The following is a 15594-nucleotide window of genomic DNA, read 5'->3' on the forward strand; positions in this document are numbered from 1 at the left end:
GATCCCGGGTTCCGAAGACGCTCTCCGATGGGTCAGTTGCTGGCAGCTTGTCCTGCAATATGAGATGGAATGCCTTGCCAGGCCCCATCTCCACAGATACGGAACACTCCGGTTGGCAAGGCCAAGGGTGCATTTGAAGCCCTCGGTATAATAGGTGTCGTGCAATTGCATCATTCTGATTCATTCTGGTATACAGATAGACTAGCCATTATGTTGACTCTTGTGATATTTTTCTCAGTATAATTGAATTTTAGGCAGGCAAGTGCTTTAATACTCCGTAAGATGTCTAGCTCCTGAGGCTCTAACAGGGCTATCAGTAAGTAGGCAATCCAGCCATACCAGTTGTTCGTTGCCTCCCTAGAGGTGTTTCTCGTATTAGAGGCCTTCCACCCCGTCCCTATTCCTGTACTGTTGACCGAAGTTGTAAGCTCCTTATCTGATAGCGGAATCCCGACCAAGCAGGTGGTGAATGGATTGTCTGCGCTGGCCATCGAGAGACATGTGGTCCTGTCCCGTCACGCTTGCGAGGGTGACCCAAACGTTTCGTCTGGGCTGTATTGCGACCCATGCGGCGCTGGAAGTGCAGAGGTGGAGGAGGGTGGTGGTCCCAACCAAGGCTGCACACCACAGGCTGCTGCTCATCATGGTCCGTGTTCAGTGGAAATACAAGCACGCCCTTGCCCTCATGTTAGCAGCTGGTACGGTCCTTCCCACCACACCCCCTGTGCCCCACCCCATCCCCCAGTATCCAAGTTTCGCAGCATCACCCTTGCTTTTCCTGTTTTAACTGACGTTACTCCTGACTCCATTGTCATAAGATGCTTAATAATGGGTGGTACATCTTCGCGTTGAAAAGGTAGTGTTATATGAGATTCCTAACATAGATTAGCTAGTCTATCCTATGGTGTCTCTTGAGTCCCCCCCTTTTTTTTTGCTAGCAGGTTCTTTGCTGTGCGAAGGACTTGTTCTACTGCGGCTTGCACTGTGGGTGAGTGTGGCATGCCTGTCTTGTGCGTGATACCCAGCGTGTGAAAAAATGACGTTGTAGAGTGGCTGACATATGCAGGGCCGTTATCTGTTTTTCTTTCTTTTGGCATATCAGGGGTTGCAAGAGCTGCCTGAAAGTGTGCTTGGACATGGTGGCTAGTCTCGCCTGCCATTGCCGTGGCCCAGATTGCATGTGAAAAGGATTCGTGAACATATTTTAACCTTCCGAATTGGGGAATGTTAGTAATGTCGGTTTGCAAAATCCGGACGGAGGAGAGGTCCCTGGGATTGACGGTAGTCAGCGGGCCTGACTGCTGTTGACAATCAGGACAGGTTTGAAATATAAGTTTTGCCTCCGTTATAGGGAGGACAAATTGTCTGGATACTACGTTCGCTTCCTGGTGAAAGAATTGGTGGGACAAACGAGCCTGAGATAGTGTATTTGTTACCGGGACGTGCAATGCTATGTTAGCTAGCTGGTCAGCTCGGGCATTCCCTTCCACAAAAGAACCCTGTAAGGTGATATGCCTCCTAATAGGAATTATGCAGTATGGATGGCTCGACGCTTGAATTTTGCGAATAGTGTCTCATTCTGAATGTGCCTGATTTGAGATCGTTCAATTCGTTGTACCAATCCCACCGCATAAAGTGAATCTAACACAAAATTAACTGGGACCTGATGCCATTATTTAAATGCCATTATTATGGCATGTAATTCCACTGTCTGGGGGAACCTAGAATGCTCTGTAGTGTATGATGGCACTGGCCTTCTTGTTCCCATGGAACAACAGCTTATCCTGTTTGCCCTGAACAATCAGTTTGTCCTTGGACAGGGTGGCATCTCTATACGGTATTAACCTCGAGTAGCACACTATTATAAAAGGTGAACATTTTATGAGCTGGGAGGTGTATATCTGGTTGACCATCAAAGCCCGACAGGGCTGCCTGTAGCTCAAAGCTATTCTGGCGGCATCAGTCACGGTAGTCCTTAACTATCGGAATAACAACGCTTTTTGGTTCCTCTCCGGCTATCTCTACAGTTCGTTCTCTGCCTTTCTTAATTAAGGCCGCAAACATTTCAATGTGGTGTCACGTTAAAGGGTGTAGCTGATTAATCTTTTTGGGCCCGGTCGGATTCAGGGTACTGAACTATCACAATCACAGATTTCACCAATTTGATTTCATCAACCGTTAGGGGTCCAGTCGGATATTCACCAATAACGCATTAACCGTTAGGGGTCTGGTTGGATTCAGAACACTGAACTATCACGGTCCCGGATTCACCAATAATGTATACCCATCCTTACCCTAGTTGCACTTAATGAGAGCAACGACAATGCAATCAAGTGTGATTTATTACAGCAACAGGTACATAGGTTCTTTGGGTTGCCGACGACAGTGACTGTCTGCAAAAGCAAGCTAGCATGGACGAAATACACAGGTGTTACAGGTGCGCAGCCTGGTAATTAACACGTTGAAAGGCTCAAAGACTCTAGAAGGATTTATAACCAAATGTTCAAATCTCACCCAAAGGCGTCCCAATGGGGGACAAGAGAGGCTCAGCCCGTCGACTGGTCCCAGGAGTCAGGAGGTCCTAAGGATGTATTCTCTCGGGATGGTATCTCCCCTGACGGTGGTATCTTCCCTAACATCCCCTCTCTCTTGGGCCAATTTGTATTATTTTCTATCTTTTAGGTGGAGCTTGAGTGGCTCTAGTCAAGCATCTCTTAGTTGTGCTTGGTGAAAAGTTCTCCCGTCTCCGTTTAAAGTAATAGGCTCCGAGAAATTCAGAGCGCATGCTCAGTGAGGGGTGGTCGCACCTTGGAGGCGGGTAGCTTTTGGGATAGAGGTGTGTTTTGGTATTATACTGATATTATAATGAGCAAAAAGTACACTAGGCTACAGCATTTGTTAAAACATGACAGGTCCTCGGCGCAGGGTAGCAAAAAGTTCAGCTTATCAGTTGGTGTCCGGTGGGTCAGGAGCCGGAGATCCTGGGTTCCAAAGATGTCTACTGTGGATTAGGACCCGTCGATCCTGAATGCCAAGGAGCATCTCTCGACCAAACATGATCCGGAACAGAGAGTCCAGGTGTTCAAAAATCTGAACTGGTGTCTCGTCGACAGGCGAACCCGAGGTTATCGAACAGCGTCCGGTGTTTCGGGGGCCAGCAACCCAGGGTCCAAAGAAGCTCTCATGTAGTTCTTGACGGATCCATCACTGGGTTCCGAAGTTTTCTTCTGACCCCACGGTATACCGGGTCAAGACCTACTTGAGAATATCTTCGGACACAGCGATCACTACCTCTCGACTTTCCGGAGACCGTACTCGGGTCTCGGCATAGCCGACACACCTGCCTACCGTGACTCTCTTGCGACCCTGGTTTAGCCGGCAACCGACCCATCGGAGGCTGTCTTCTGACACCGGCTATGCCAGCTCCAACCTACCGGATTGTAGGCTCCGGACCCACCGGTGACCATGTTTGGAACTCGGGATTGCCGGCTCCCAACCCAACGGAGGCTGTCTTCTGACCCCGGGATAACCGGCTACTTCCCACAGGAGGCCGTCTTCTTACCTCGTAATTGCGGATCGCCATACCAGAGCCGCCGGAGATCCGACCCTGACCGCAGTGCGGCTAGCAAACACTTCGTCCGGGACCGGAGCCCAGGGGCTTGGTACGGACGGCCGCCGCTCCGGACAGGACAGAACCCCCGGGCCCGGGACGGCCAGCCCCCGAGTTGATTGACCACAGCCTGCAGCTTCACTACACGGCTGGCAGCCATGCCGCTCGTGGCTGGACAACAGTGTAGGGGGATCGGTGTCCCCGAGCCGCCCGAGACGGGACGGTGCGGCGAGCACAGATGCCACTCAGGACCGGAGCCCAGGGGTTCGGGACGGACAGCCGCCGCTCCGCACAGGGTAGAACACCCGGAACATTACATTGTTCCATACCCAGCTAAATTAGCCAGCTAAGTTCCTAAACATGCTTTCTCACAAACCACCTTGTCCCCTGCTCACCACCTTTGGGTTTTTCCAACTAAAAGAAAAGTTTCTGTTGTAACATCACAATTTGAGTGAAAAACAATATGTATAGCTCAAAAGATTATACTGGTTCTCTCTCGGCGTAGAATATTTGCATTGTGCCAAATGCTAGTAGATATTTTCATATATTTTTCCGTGCTCTGTGATAGCTTAATAGATGCAGATTTTCAGACCTGCGTCCTCTTGTGTTAGAGATAAAAACCATAAATGATGGAGAAATTGCATTGTGAATGTGTCTTAGGCTGCTAAATATTTGTTTTTCAGTTTTTTTTTTTAATGTAGGTATTTAAGTACATTCGTTAGCGTATTTTGACAATTGTACTTAAATACATACATATTTTCTCCCCCTTCCTCTTTGAGTAGAGGGGGATTGAGTTGTGGTGGAGTTTGGCTGCCCACCCGAGTAAAACTGCCAGAGATGGTCAAGCGCCACCCTAACAGGAGTTTTTGTACTGCCTGGAGTTATTGACGCTGATTATGAAGGGATCATGCAAGCCATGGCACGGACTCCCTTGCCACCATGACCGCAGTGCGGCTACCAAACACTTCGTCCGGGACCCCGCGACCTCCGGCTCCTGGCCCACCGGAGACCATGTTAGGAACTCGGAATCGACAGGTCCAGATCCACAGTGGACCATGTTTGGAACCCGGGATAGCTGGCTCCTGACCCACCGGACACCATCGTTGGAACTCGGGATCGACTGGTTCAGATCCACAGTAAACCCTCTTCTGACCCCGGGATCTCCGGCTCCAACTACCGGAGGCCTACTTCTGCCCCCGGGATCCCTGGCTCCCGGCCCTCCGGAGACTGTATTCGGGACTCGGTATCGCCGGTTCCCCAGCCTACCGTGACTATCTTGCTGCCCCGGTTGAGCCGGCAACCGACCCATCGGAGACCGCGTTGGGAACCCGGGATCGCCGGCTGCTTCCCACCGGAGGCCGTCTTCTTACCCAGTAATTTTGGAGTCCCGACCAACCGGAGACTATCTTTGCAACCCGGGATTGCCGGCTCCGGACTCACCGGAGACCGTGTTTGGAACGCGTGATTACCGGCTCCTGACCTACCAGAGACCATGTTCGGAACGCGGGATTGCCGGCTCCCGACCTACCGGAGAATAGCTTCTATCCCCGGGATCGCGTGCTGCCGAACCTCCGGAGACTGTGTTCGGGACTTGGTATCGCCGGCTCCCCAGCCAACCGTGACTATCTTGCGGCCCCGGCTTAGCAAGACAAGCGTCCCACCGGAGACCATCTACGGAAAGGCATTCCCTCTCATATGGCAGGACAACCTTACCCATAACCATCCCGGGTTCCGAAGACGCTCTCCGATGGGTCGGTTGCCGGCTAAACCGGGGCAGCAAGATAGTCACGGTTGGCTGGAGGTCTGGCGATACTGAGTCCCAAATATAGTTTCCGAAGGGTCGGCAGCCCGTGATCCCGGGGATAGAAGATGGTCTCCGGTGGATCTGGACCTGTCGATCCCGAGTTCCAAACATGGTCTCCGGTGAGTCCGGAGCCAGCAATCCCGGGTTGCAAAGATAGTCTCTGTTTGGTCAGGACTCCACAATTACGGGGTAATGAGACGGCCTCCGGTGGGTAGGAGCCGGCGATCCCGGGTTCCGAAGACGCTCTCCGATGGGTCAGTTGCTGGCAGCTTGTCCTGCAATATGAGATGGAATGCCTTGCCAGGCCCCATCTCCACAGATACGGAACACTCCGGTTGGCAAGGCCAAGGGTGCATTTGAAGCCCTCGGTATAATAGGTGTCGTGCAATTGCATCATTCTGATTCATTCTGGTATACAGATAGACTAGCCATTATGTTGACTCTTGTGATATTTTTCTCAGTATAATTGAATTTTAGGCAGGCAAGTGCTTTAATACTCCGTAAGATGTCTAGCTCCTGAGGCTCTAACAGGGCTATCAGTAAGTAGGCAATCCAGCCATACCAGTTGTTCGTTGCCTCCCTAGAGGTGTTTCTCGTATTAGAGGCCTTCCACCCCGTCCCTATTCCTGTACTGTTGACCGAAGTTGTAAGCTCCTTATCTGATAGCGGAATCCCGACCAAGCAGGTGGTGAATGGATTGTCTGCGCTGGCCATCGAGAGACATGTGGTCCTGTCCCGTCACGCTTGCGAGGGTGACCCAAACGTTTCGTCTGGGCTGTATTGCGACCCATGCGGCGCTGGAAGTGCAGAGGTGGAGGAGGGTGGTGGTCCCAACCAAGGCTGCACACCACAGGCTGCTGCTCATCATGGTCCGTGTTCAGTGGAAATACAAGCACGCCCTTGCCCTCATGTTAGCAGCTGGTACGGTCCTTCCCACCACACCCCCTGTGCCCCACCCCATCCCCCAGTATCCAAGTTTCGCAGCATCACCCTTGCTTTTCCTGTTTTAACTGACGTTACTCCTGACTCCATTGTCATAAGATGCTTAATAATGGGTGGTACATCTTCGCGTTGAAAAGGTAGTGTTATATGAGATTCCTAACATAGATTAGCTAGTCTATCCTATGGTGTCTCTTGAGTCCCCCCCTTTTTTTTTGCTAGCAGGTTCTTTGCTGTGCGAAGGACTTGTTCTACTGCGGCTTGCACTGTGGGTGAGTGTGGCATGCCTGTCTTGTGCGTGATACCCAGCATGTGAAAAAATGACGTTGTAGAGTGGCTGACATATGCAGGGCCGTTATCTGTTTTTCTTTCTTTTGGCATATCAGGGGTTGCAAGAGCTGCCTGAAAGTGTGCTTGGACATGGTGGCTAGTCTCGCCTGCCATTGCCGTGGCCCAGATTGCATGTGAAAAGGATTCGTGAACATATTTTAACCTTCCGAATTGGGGAATGTTAGTAATGTCGGTTTGCAAAATCCGGACGGAGGAGAGGTCCCTGGGATTGACGGTAGTCAGCGGGCCTGACTGCTGTTGACAATCAGGACAGGTTTGAAATATAAGTTTTGCCTCCGTTATAGGGAGGACAAATTGTCTGGATACTACGTTCGCTTCCTGGTGAAAGAATTGGTGGGACAAACGAGCCTGAGATAGTGTATTTGTTACCGGGACTTGCAATGCTATGTTAGCTAGCTGGTCAGCTCGGGCATTCCCTTCCACAAAAGAACCCTGTAAGGTGATATGCCTCCTAATAGGAATTATGCAGTATGGATGGCTCGACGCTTGAATTTTGCGAATAGTGTCTCATTCTGAATGTGCCTGATTTGAGATCGTTCAATTCGTTGTACCAATCCCACCGCATAAAGTGAATCTAACACAAAATTAACTGGGACCTGATGCCATTATTTAAATGCCATTATTATGGCATGTAATTCCACTGTCTGGGGGAACCTAGAATGCTCTGTAGTGTATGATGGCACTGGCCTTCTTGTTCCCATGGAACAACAGCTTATCCTGTTTGCCCTGAACAATCAGTTTGTCCTTGGACAGGGTGGCATCTCTATACGGTATTAACCTCGAGTAGCACACTATTATAAAAGGTGAACATTTTATGAGCTGGGAGGTGTATATCTGGTTGACCATCAAAGCCCGACAGGGCTGCCTGTAGCTCAAGGCTATTCTGGCGGCATCAGTCAAGGTAGTCCTTAACTATCGGAATAACAACGCTTTTTGGTTCCTCTCCGGCTATCTCTACAGTTCGTTCTCTGCCTTTCTTAATTAAGGCCGCAAACATTTCAATGTGGTGTCACGTTAAAGGGTGTAGCTGATTAATCTTTTTGGGCCCGGTTGGATTCAGGGTACTGAACTATCACAATCACAGATTTCACCAATTTGATTTCATCAACCGTTAGGGGTCCAGTCGGATATTCACCAATAACGCATTAACCGTTAGGGGTCTGGTTGGATTCAGAACACTGAACTATCACGGTCCCGGATTCACCAATAATGTATACCCATCCTTACCCTAGTTGCACTTAATGAGAGCAACGACAATGCAATCAAGTATGATTTATTACAGCAACAGGTACATAGGTTCTTTGGGTTGCCGACGACAGTGACTGTCTGCAAAAGCAAGCTAGCATGGACGAAATACACAGGTGTTACAGGTGCGCAGCCTGGTAATTAACACGTTGAAAGGCTCAAAGACTCTAGAAGGATTTATAACCAAATGTTCAAATCTCACCCAAAGGCGTCCCAATGGGGGACAAGAGAGGCTCAGCCCGTCGACTGGTCCCAGGAGTCAGGAGGTCCTAAGGATGTATTCTCTCGGGATGGTATCTCCCCTGACGGTGGTATCTTCCCTAACATCCCCTCTCTCTTGGGCCAATTTGTATTATTTTCTATCTTTTAGGTGGAGCTTGAGTGGCTCTAGTCAAGCATCTCTTAGTTGTGCTTGGTGAAAAGTTCTCCCGTCTCCGTTTAAAGTAATAGGCTCCGAGAAATTCAGAGCGCATGCTCAGTGAGGGGTGGTCGCACCTTGGAGGCGGGTAGCTTTTGGGATAGAGGTGTGTTTTGGTATTATACTGATATTATAATGAGCAAAAAGTACACTAGGCTACAGCATTTGTTAAAACATGACAGGTCCTCGGCGCAGGGTAGCAAAAAGTTCAGCTTATCAGTTGGTGTCCGGTGGGTCAGGAGCCGGAGATCCTGGGTTCCAAAGATGTCTACTGTGGATTAGGACCCGTCGATCCTGAATGCCAAGGAGCATCTCTCGACCAAACATGATCCGGAACAGAGAGTCCAGGTGTTCAAAAATCTGAACTGGTGTCTCGTCGACAGGCGAACCCGAGGTTATCGAACAGCGTCCGGTGTTTCGGGGGCCAGCAACCCAGGGTCCAAAGAAGCTCTCATGTAGTTCTTGAGGGATCCATCACTGGGTTCCGAAGTTTTCTTCTGACCCCACGGTATACCGGGTCAAGACCTACTTGAGAATATCTTCGGACACAGCGATCACTACCTCTCGACTTTCCGGAGACCGTACTCGGGTCTCGGCATAGCCGACACACCTGCCTACCGTGACTCTCTTGCGACCCTGGTTTAGCCGGCAACCGACCCATCGGAGGCTGTCTTCTGACACCGGCTATGCCAGCTCCAACCTACCGGATTGTAGGCTCCGGACCCACCGGTGACCATGTTTGGAACTCGGGATTGCCGGCTCCCAACCCAACGGAGGCTGTCTTCTGACCCCGGGATAACCGGCTACTTCCCACAGGAGGCCGTCTTCTTACCTCGTAATTGCGGATCGCCATACCAGAGCCGCCGGAGATCCGACCCTGACCGCAGTGCGGCTAGCAAACACTTCGTCCGGGACCGGAGCCCAGGGGCTTGGTACGGACGGCCGCCGCTCCGGACAGGACAGAACCCCCGGGCCCGGGACGGCCAGCCCCCGAGTTGATTGACCACAGCCTGCAGCTTCACTACACGGCTGGCAGCCATGCCGCTCGTGGCTGGACAACAGTGTAGGGGGATCGGTGTCCCCGAGCCGCCCGAGACGGGACGGTGTGGCGAGCACAGATGCCACTCAGGACCGGAGCCCAGGGGTTCGGGACGGACAGCCGCCGCTCCGCACAGGGTAGAACACCCGGAACATTACATTGTTCCATACCCAGCTAAATTAGCCAGCTAAGTTCCTAAACATGCTTTCTCACAAACCACCTTGTCCCCTGCTCACCACCTTTGGGTTTTTCCAACTAAAAGAAAAGTTTCTGTTGTAACATCACAATTTGAGTGAAAAACAATATGTATAGCTCAAAAGATTATACTGGTTCTCTCTCGGCGTAGAATATTTGCATTGTGCCAAATGCTAGTAGATATTTTCATATATTTTTCCGTGCTCTGTGATAGCTTAATAGATGCAGATTTTCAGACCTGCGTCCTCTTGTGTTAGAGATAAAAACCATAAATGATGGAGAAATTGCATTGTGAATGTGTCTTAGGCTGCTAAATATTTGTTTTTCAGTTTTTTTTTTTTAATGTAGGTATTTAAGTACATTCGTTAGCGTATTTTTGACAATTGTACTTAAATACATACATATTTTCTCCCCCTTCCTCTTTGAGTAGAGGGGGATTGAGTTGTGGTGGAGTTTGGCTGCCCACCCGAGTAAAACTGCCAGAGATGGTCAAGCGCCACCCTAACAGGAGTTTTTGTACTGCCTGGAGTTATTGACGCTGATTATGAAGGGATCATGCAAGCCATGGCACGGACTCCCTTGCCACCATGACCGCAGTGCGGCTACCAAACACTTCGTCCGGGACCCCGCGACCTCCGGCTCCTGGCCCACCGGAGACCATGTTAGGAACTCGGAATCGACAGGTCCAGATCCACAGTGGACCATGTTTGGAACCCGGGATAGCTGGCTCCTGACCCACCGGACACCATCGTTGGAACTCGGGATCGACTGGTTCAGATCCACAGTAAACCCTCTTCTGACCCCGGGATCTCCGGCTCCAACTACCGGAGGCCTACTTCTGCCCCCGGGATCCCTGGCTCCCGGCCCTCCGGAGACTGTATTCGGGACTCGGTATCGCCGGTTCCCCAGCCTACCGTGACTATCTTGCTGCCCCGGTTGAGCCGGCAACCGACCCATCGGAGACCGCGTTGGGAACCCGGGATCGCCGGCTGCTTCCCACCGGAGGCCGTCTTCTTACCCAGTAATTTTGGAGTCCCGACCAACCGGAGACTATCTTTGCAACCCGGGATTGCCGGCTCCGGACTCACCGGAGACCGTGTTTGGAACGCGTGATTACCGGCTCCTGACCTACCAGAGACCATGTTCGGAACGCGGGATTGCCGGCTCCCGACCTACCGGAGAATAGCTTCTATCCCCGGGATCGCGTGCTGCCGAACCTCCGGAGACTGTGTTCGGGACTTGGTATCGCCGGCTCCCCAGCCAACCGTGACTATCTTGCGGCCCCGGCTTAGCAAGACAAGCGTCCCACCGGAGACCATCTACGGAAAGGCATTCCCTCTCATATGGCAGGACAACCTTACCCATAACCATCCCGGGTTCCGAAGACGCTCTCCGATGGGTCGGTTGCCGGCTAAACCGGGGCAGCAAGATAGTCACGGTTGGCTGGAGGTCTGGCGATACTGAGTCCCAAATATAGTTTCCGAAGGGTCGGCAGCCCGTGATCCCGGGGATAGAAGATGGTCTCCGGTGGATCTGGACCTGTCGATCCCGAGTTCCAAACATGGTCTCCGGTGAGTCCGGAGCCAGCAATCCCGGGTTGCAAAGATAGTCTCTGTTTGGTCAGGACTCCACAATTACGGGGTAATGAGACGGCCTCCGGTGGGTAGGAGCCGGCGATCCCGGGTTCCGAAGACGCTCTCCGATGGGTCAGTTGCTGGCAGCTTGTCCTGCAATATGAGATGGAATGCCTTGCCAGGCCCCATCTCCACAGATACGGAACACTCCGGTTGGCAAGGCCAAGGGTGCATTTGAAGCCCTCGGTATAATAGGTGTCGTGCAATTGCATCATTCTGATTCATTCTGGTATACAGATAGACTAGCCATTATGTTGACTCTTGTGATATTTTTCTCAGTATAATTGAATTTTAGGCAGGCAAGTGCTTTAATACTCCGTAAGATGTCTAGCTCCTGAGGCTCTAACAGGGCTATCAGTAAGCAGGCAATCCAGCCATACCAGTTGTTCGTTGCCTCCCTAGAGGTGTTTCTCGTATTAGAGGCCTTCCACCCCGTCCCTATTCCTGTACTGTTGACCGAAGTTGTAAGCTCCTTATCTGATAGCGGAATCCCGACCAAGCAGGTGGTGAATGGATTGTCTGCGCTGGCCATCGAGAGACATGTGGTCCTGTCCCGTCACGCTTGCGAGGGTGACCCAAACGTTTCGTCTGGGCTGTATTGCGACCCATGCGGCGCTGGAAGTGCAGAGGTGGAGGAGGGTGGTGGTCCCAACCAAGGCTGCACACCACAGGCTGCTGCTCATCATGGTCCGTGTTCAGTGGAAATACAAGCACGCCCTTGCCCTCATGTTAGCAGCTGGTACGGTCCTTCCCACCACACCCCCTGTGCCCCACCCCATCCCCCAGTATCCAAGTTTCGCAGCATCACCCTTGCTTTTCCTGTTTTAACTGACGTTACTCCTGACTCCATTGTCATAAGATGCTTAATAATGGGTGGTACATCTTCGCGTTGAAAAGGTAGTGTTATATGAGATTCCTAACATAGATTAGCTAGTCTATCCTATGGTGTCTCTTGAGTCCCCCCCTTTTTTTTTGCTAGCAGGTTCTTTGCTGTGCGAAGGACTTGTTCTACTGCGGCTTGCACTGTGGGTGAGTGTGGCATGCCTGTCTTGTGCGTGATACCCAGCGTGTGAAAAAATGACGTTGTAGAGTGGCTGACATATGCAGGGCCGTTATCTGTTTTTCTTTCTTTTGGCATATCAGGGGTTGCAAGAGCTGCCTGAAAGTGTGCTTGGACATGGTGGCTAGTCTCGCCTGCCATTGCCGTGGCCCAGATTGCATGTGAAAAGGATTCGTGAACATATTTTAACCTTCCGAATTGGGGAATGTTAGTAATGTCGGTTTGCAAAATCCGGACGGAGGAGAGGTCCCTGGGATTGACGGTAGTCAGCGGGCCTGACTGCTGTTGACAATCAGGACAGGTTTGAAATATAAGTTTTGCCTCCGTTATAGGGAGGACAAATTGTCTGGATAATACGTTCGCTTCCTGGTGAAAGAATTGGTGGGACAAACGAGCCTGAGATAGTGTATTTGTTACCGGGACTTGCAATGCTATGTTAGCTAGCTGGTCAGCTCGGGCATTCCCTTCCACAAAAGAACCCTGTAAGGTGATATGCCTCCTAATAGGAATTATGCAGTATGGATGGCTCGACGCTTGAATTTTGCGAATAGTGTCTCATTCTGAATGTGCCTGATTTGAGATCGTTCAATTCGTTGTACCAATCCCACCGCATAAAGTGAATCTAACACAAAATTAACTGGGACCTGATGCCATTATTTAAATGCCATTATTATGGCATGTAATTCCACTGTCTGGGGGAACCTAGAATGCTCTGTAGTGTATGATGGCACTGGCCTTCTTGTTCCCATGGAACAACAGCTTATCCTGTTTGCCCTGAACAATCAGTTTGTCCTTGGACAGGGTGGCATCTCTATACGGTATTAACCTCGAGTAGCACACTATTATAAAAGGTGAACATTTTATGAGCTGGGAGGTGTATATCTGGTTGACCATCAAAGCCCGACAGGGCTGCCTGTAGCTCAAGGCTATTCTGGCGGCATCAGTCAAGGTAGTCCTTAACTATCGGAATAACAACGCTTTTTGGTTCCTCTCCGGCTATCTCTACAGTTCGTTCTCTGCCTTTCTTAATTAAGGCCGCAAACATTTCAATGTGGTGTCACGTTAAAGGCTGATTAATCTTTTTGGGCCCGGTCGGATTCAGGGTACTGAACTATCACAATCACAGATTTCACCAATTTGATTTCATCAACCGTTAGGGGTCCAGTCAGATATTCACCAATAACGCATTAACCGTTAGGGGTCTGGTTGGATTCAGAACACTGAACTATCACGGTCCCGGATTCACCAATAATGTATACCCATCCTTACCCTAGTTGCACTTAATGAGAGCAACGACAATGCAATCAAGTGTGATTTATTACAGCAACAGGTACATAGGTTCTTTGGGTTGCCGACGACAGTGACTGTCTGCAAAAGCAAGCTAGCATGGACGAAATACACAGGTGTTACAGGTGCGCAGCCTGGTAATTAACACGTTGAAAGGCTCAAAGACTCTAGAAGGATTTATAACCAAATGTTCAAATCTCACCCAAAGGCGTCCCAATGGGGGACAAGAGAGGCTCAGCCCGTCGACTGGTCCCAGGAGTCAGGAGGTCCTAAGGATGTATTCTCTCGGGATGGTATCTCCCCTGACGGTGGTATCTTCCCTAACATCCCCTCTCTCTTGGGCCAATTTGTATTATTTTCTATCTTTTAGGTGGAGCTTGAGTGGCTCTAGTCAAGCATCTCTTAGTTGTGCTTGGTGAAAAGTTCTCCCGTCTCCGTTTAAAGTAATAGGCTCCGAGAAATTCAGAGTGCATGCTCAGTGAGGGGTGGTCGCACCTTGGAGGCGGGTAGCTTTTGGGATAGAGGTGTGTTTTGGTATTATACTGATATTATAATGAGCAAAAAGTACACTAGGCTACAGCATTTGTTAAAACATGACAGGTCCTCGGCGCAGGGTAGCAAAAAGTTCAGCTTATCAGTTGGTGTCCGGTGGGTCAGGAGCCGGAGATCCTGGGTTCCAAAGATGTCTACTGTGGATTAGGACCCGTCGATCCTGAATGCCAAGGAGCATCTCTCGACCAAACATGATCCGGAACAGAGAGTCCAGGTGTTCAAAAATCTGAACTGGTGTCTCGTCGACAGGCGAACCCGAGGTTATCGAACAGCGTCCGGTGTTTCGGGGGCCAGCAACCCAGGGTCCAAAGAAGCTCTCATGTAGTTCTTGAGGGATCCATCACTGGGTTCCGAAGTTTTCTTCTGACCCCACGGTATACCGGGTCAAGACCTACTTGAGAATATCTTCGGACACAGCGATCACTACCTCTCGACTTTCCGGAGACCGTACTCGGGTCTCGGCATAGCCGACACACCTGCCTACCGTGACTCTCTTGCGACCCTGGTTTAGCCGGCAACCGACCCATCGGAGGCTGTCTTCTGACACCGGCTATGCCAGCTCCAACCTACCGGATTGTAGGCTCCGGACCCACCGGTGACCATGTTTGGAACTCGGGATTGCCGGCTCCCAACCCAACGGAGGCTGTCTTCTGACCCCGGGATAACCGGCTACTTCCCACAGGAGGCCGTCTTCTTACCTCGTAATTGCGGATCGCCATACCAGAGCCGCCGGAGATCCGACCCTGACCGCAGTGCGGCTAGCAAACACTTCGTCCGGGACCGGAGCCCAGGGGCTTGGTACGGACGGCCGCCGCTCCGGACAGGACAGAACCCCCGGGCCCGGGACGGCCAGCCCCCGAGTTGATTGACCACAGCCTGCAGCTTCACTACACGGCTGGCAGCCATGCCGCTCGTGGCTGGACAACAGTGTAGGGGGATCGGTGTCCCCGAGCCGCCCGAGACGGGACGGTGCGGCGAGCACAGATGCCACTCAGGACCGGAGCCCAGGGGTTCGGGACGGACAGCCGCCGCTCCGCACAGGGTAGAACACCCGGAACATTACATTGTTCCATACCCAGCTAAATTAGCCAGCTAAGTTCCTAAACATGCTTTCTCACAAACCACCTTGTCCCCTGCTCACCACCTTTGGGTTTTTCCAACTAAAAGAAAAGTTTCTGTTGTAACATCACAATTTGAGTGAAAAACAATATGTATAGCTCAAAAGATTATACTGGTTCTCTCTCGGCGTAGAATATTTGCATTGTGCCAAATGCTAGTAGATATTTTCATATATTTTTCCGTGCTCTGTGATAGCTTAATAGATGCAGATTTTCAGACCTGCGTCCTCTTGTGTTAGAGATAAAAACCATAAATGATGGAGAAATTGCATTGTGAATGTGTCTTAGGCTGCTAAATATTTGTTTTTCAGTTTTTTTTTTTAATGTAGGTATTTAAGTACA

Source organism: Aythya marila (genome assembly GCF_965140915.1).
Source record: "Aythya marila genome assembly, chromosome: 1".
Taxonomy (NCBI): domain Eukaryota; kingdom Metazoa; phylum Chordata; class Aves; order Anseriformes; family Anatidae; genus Aythya; species Aythya marila.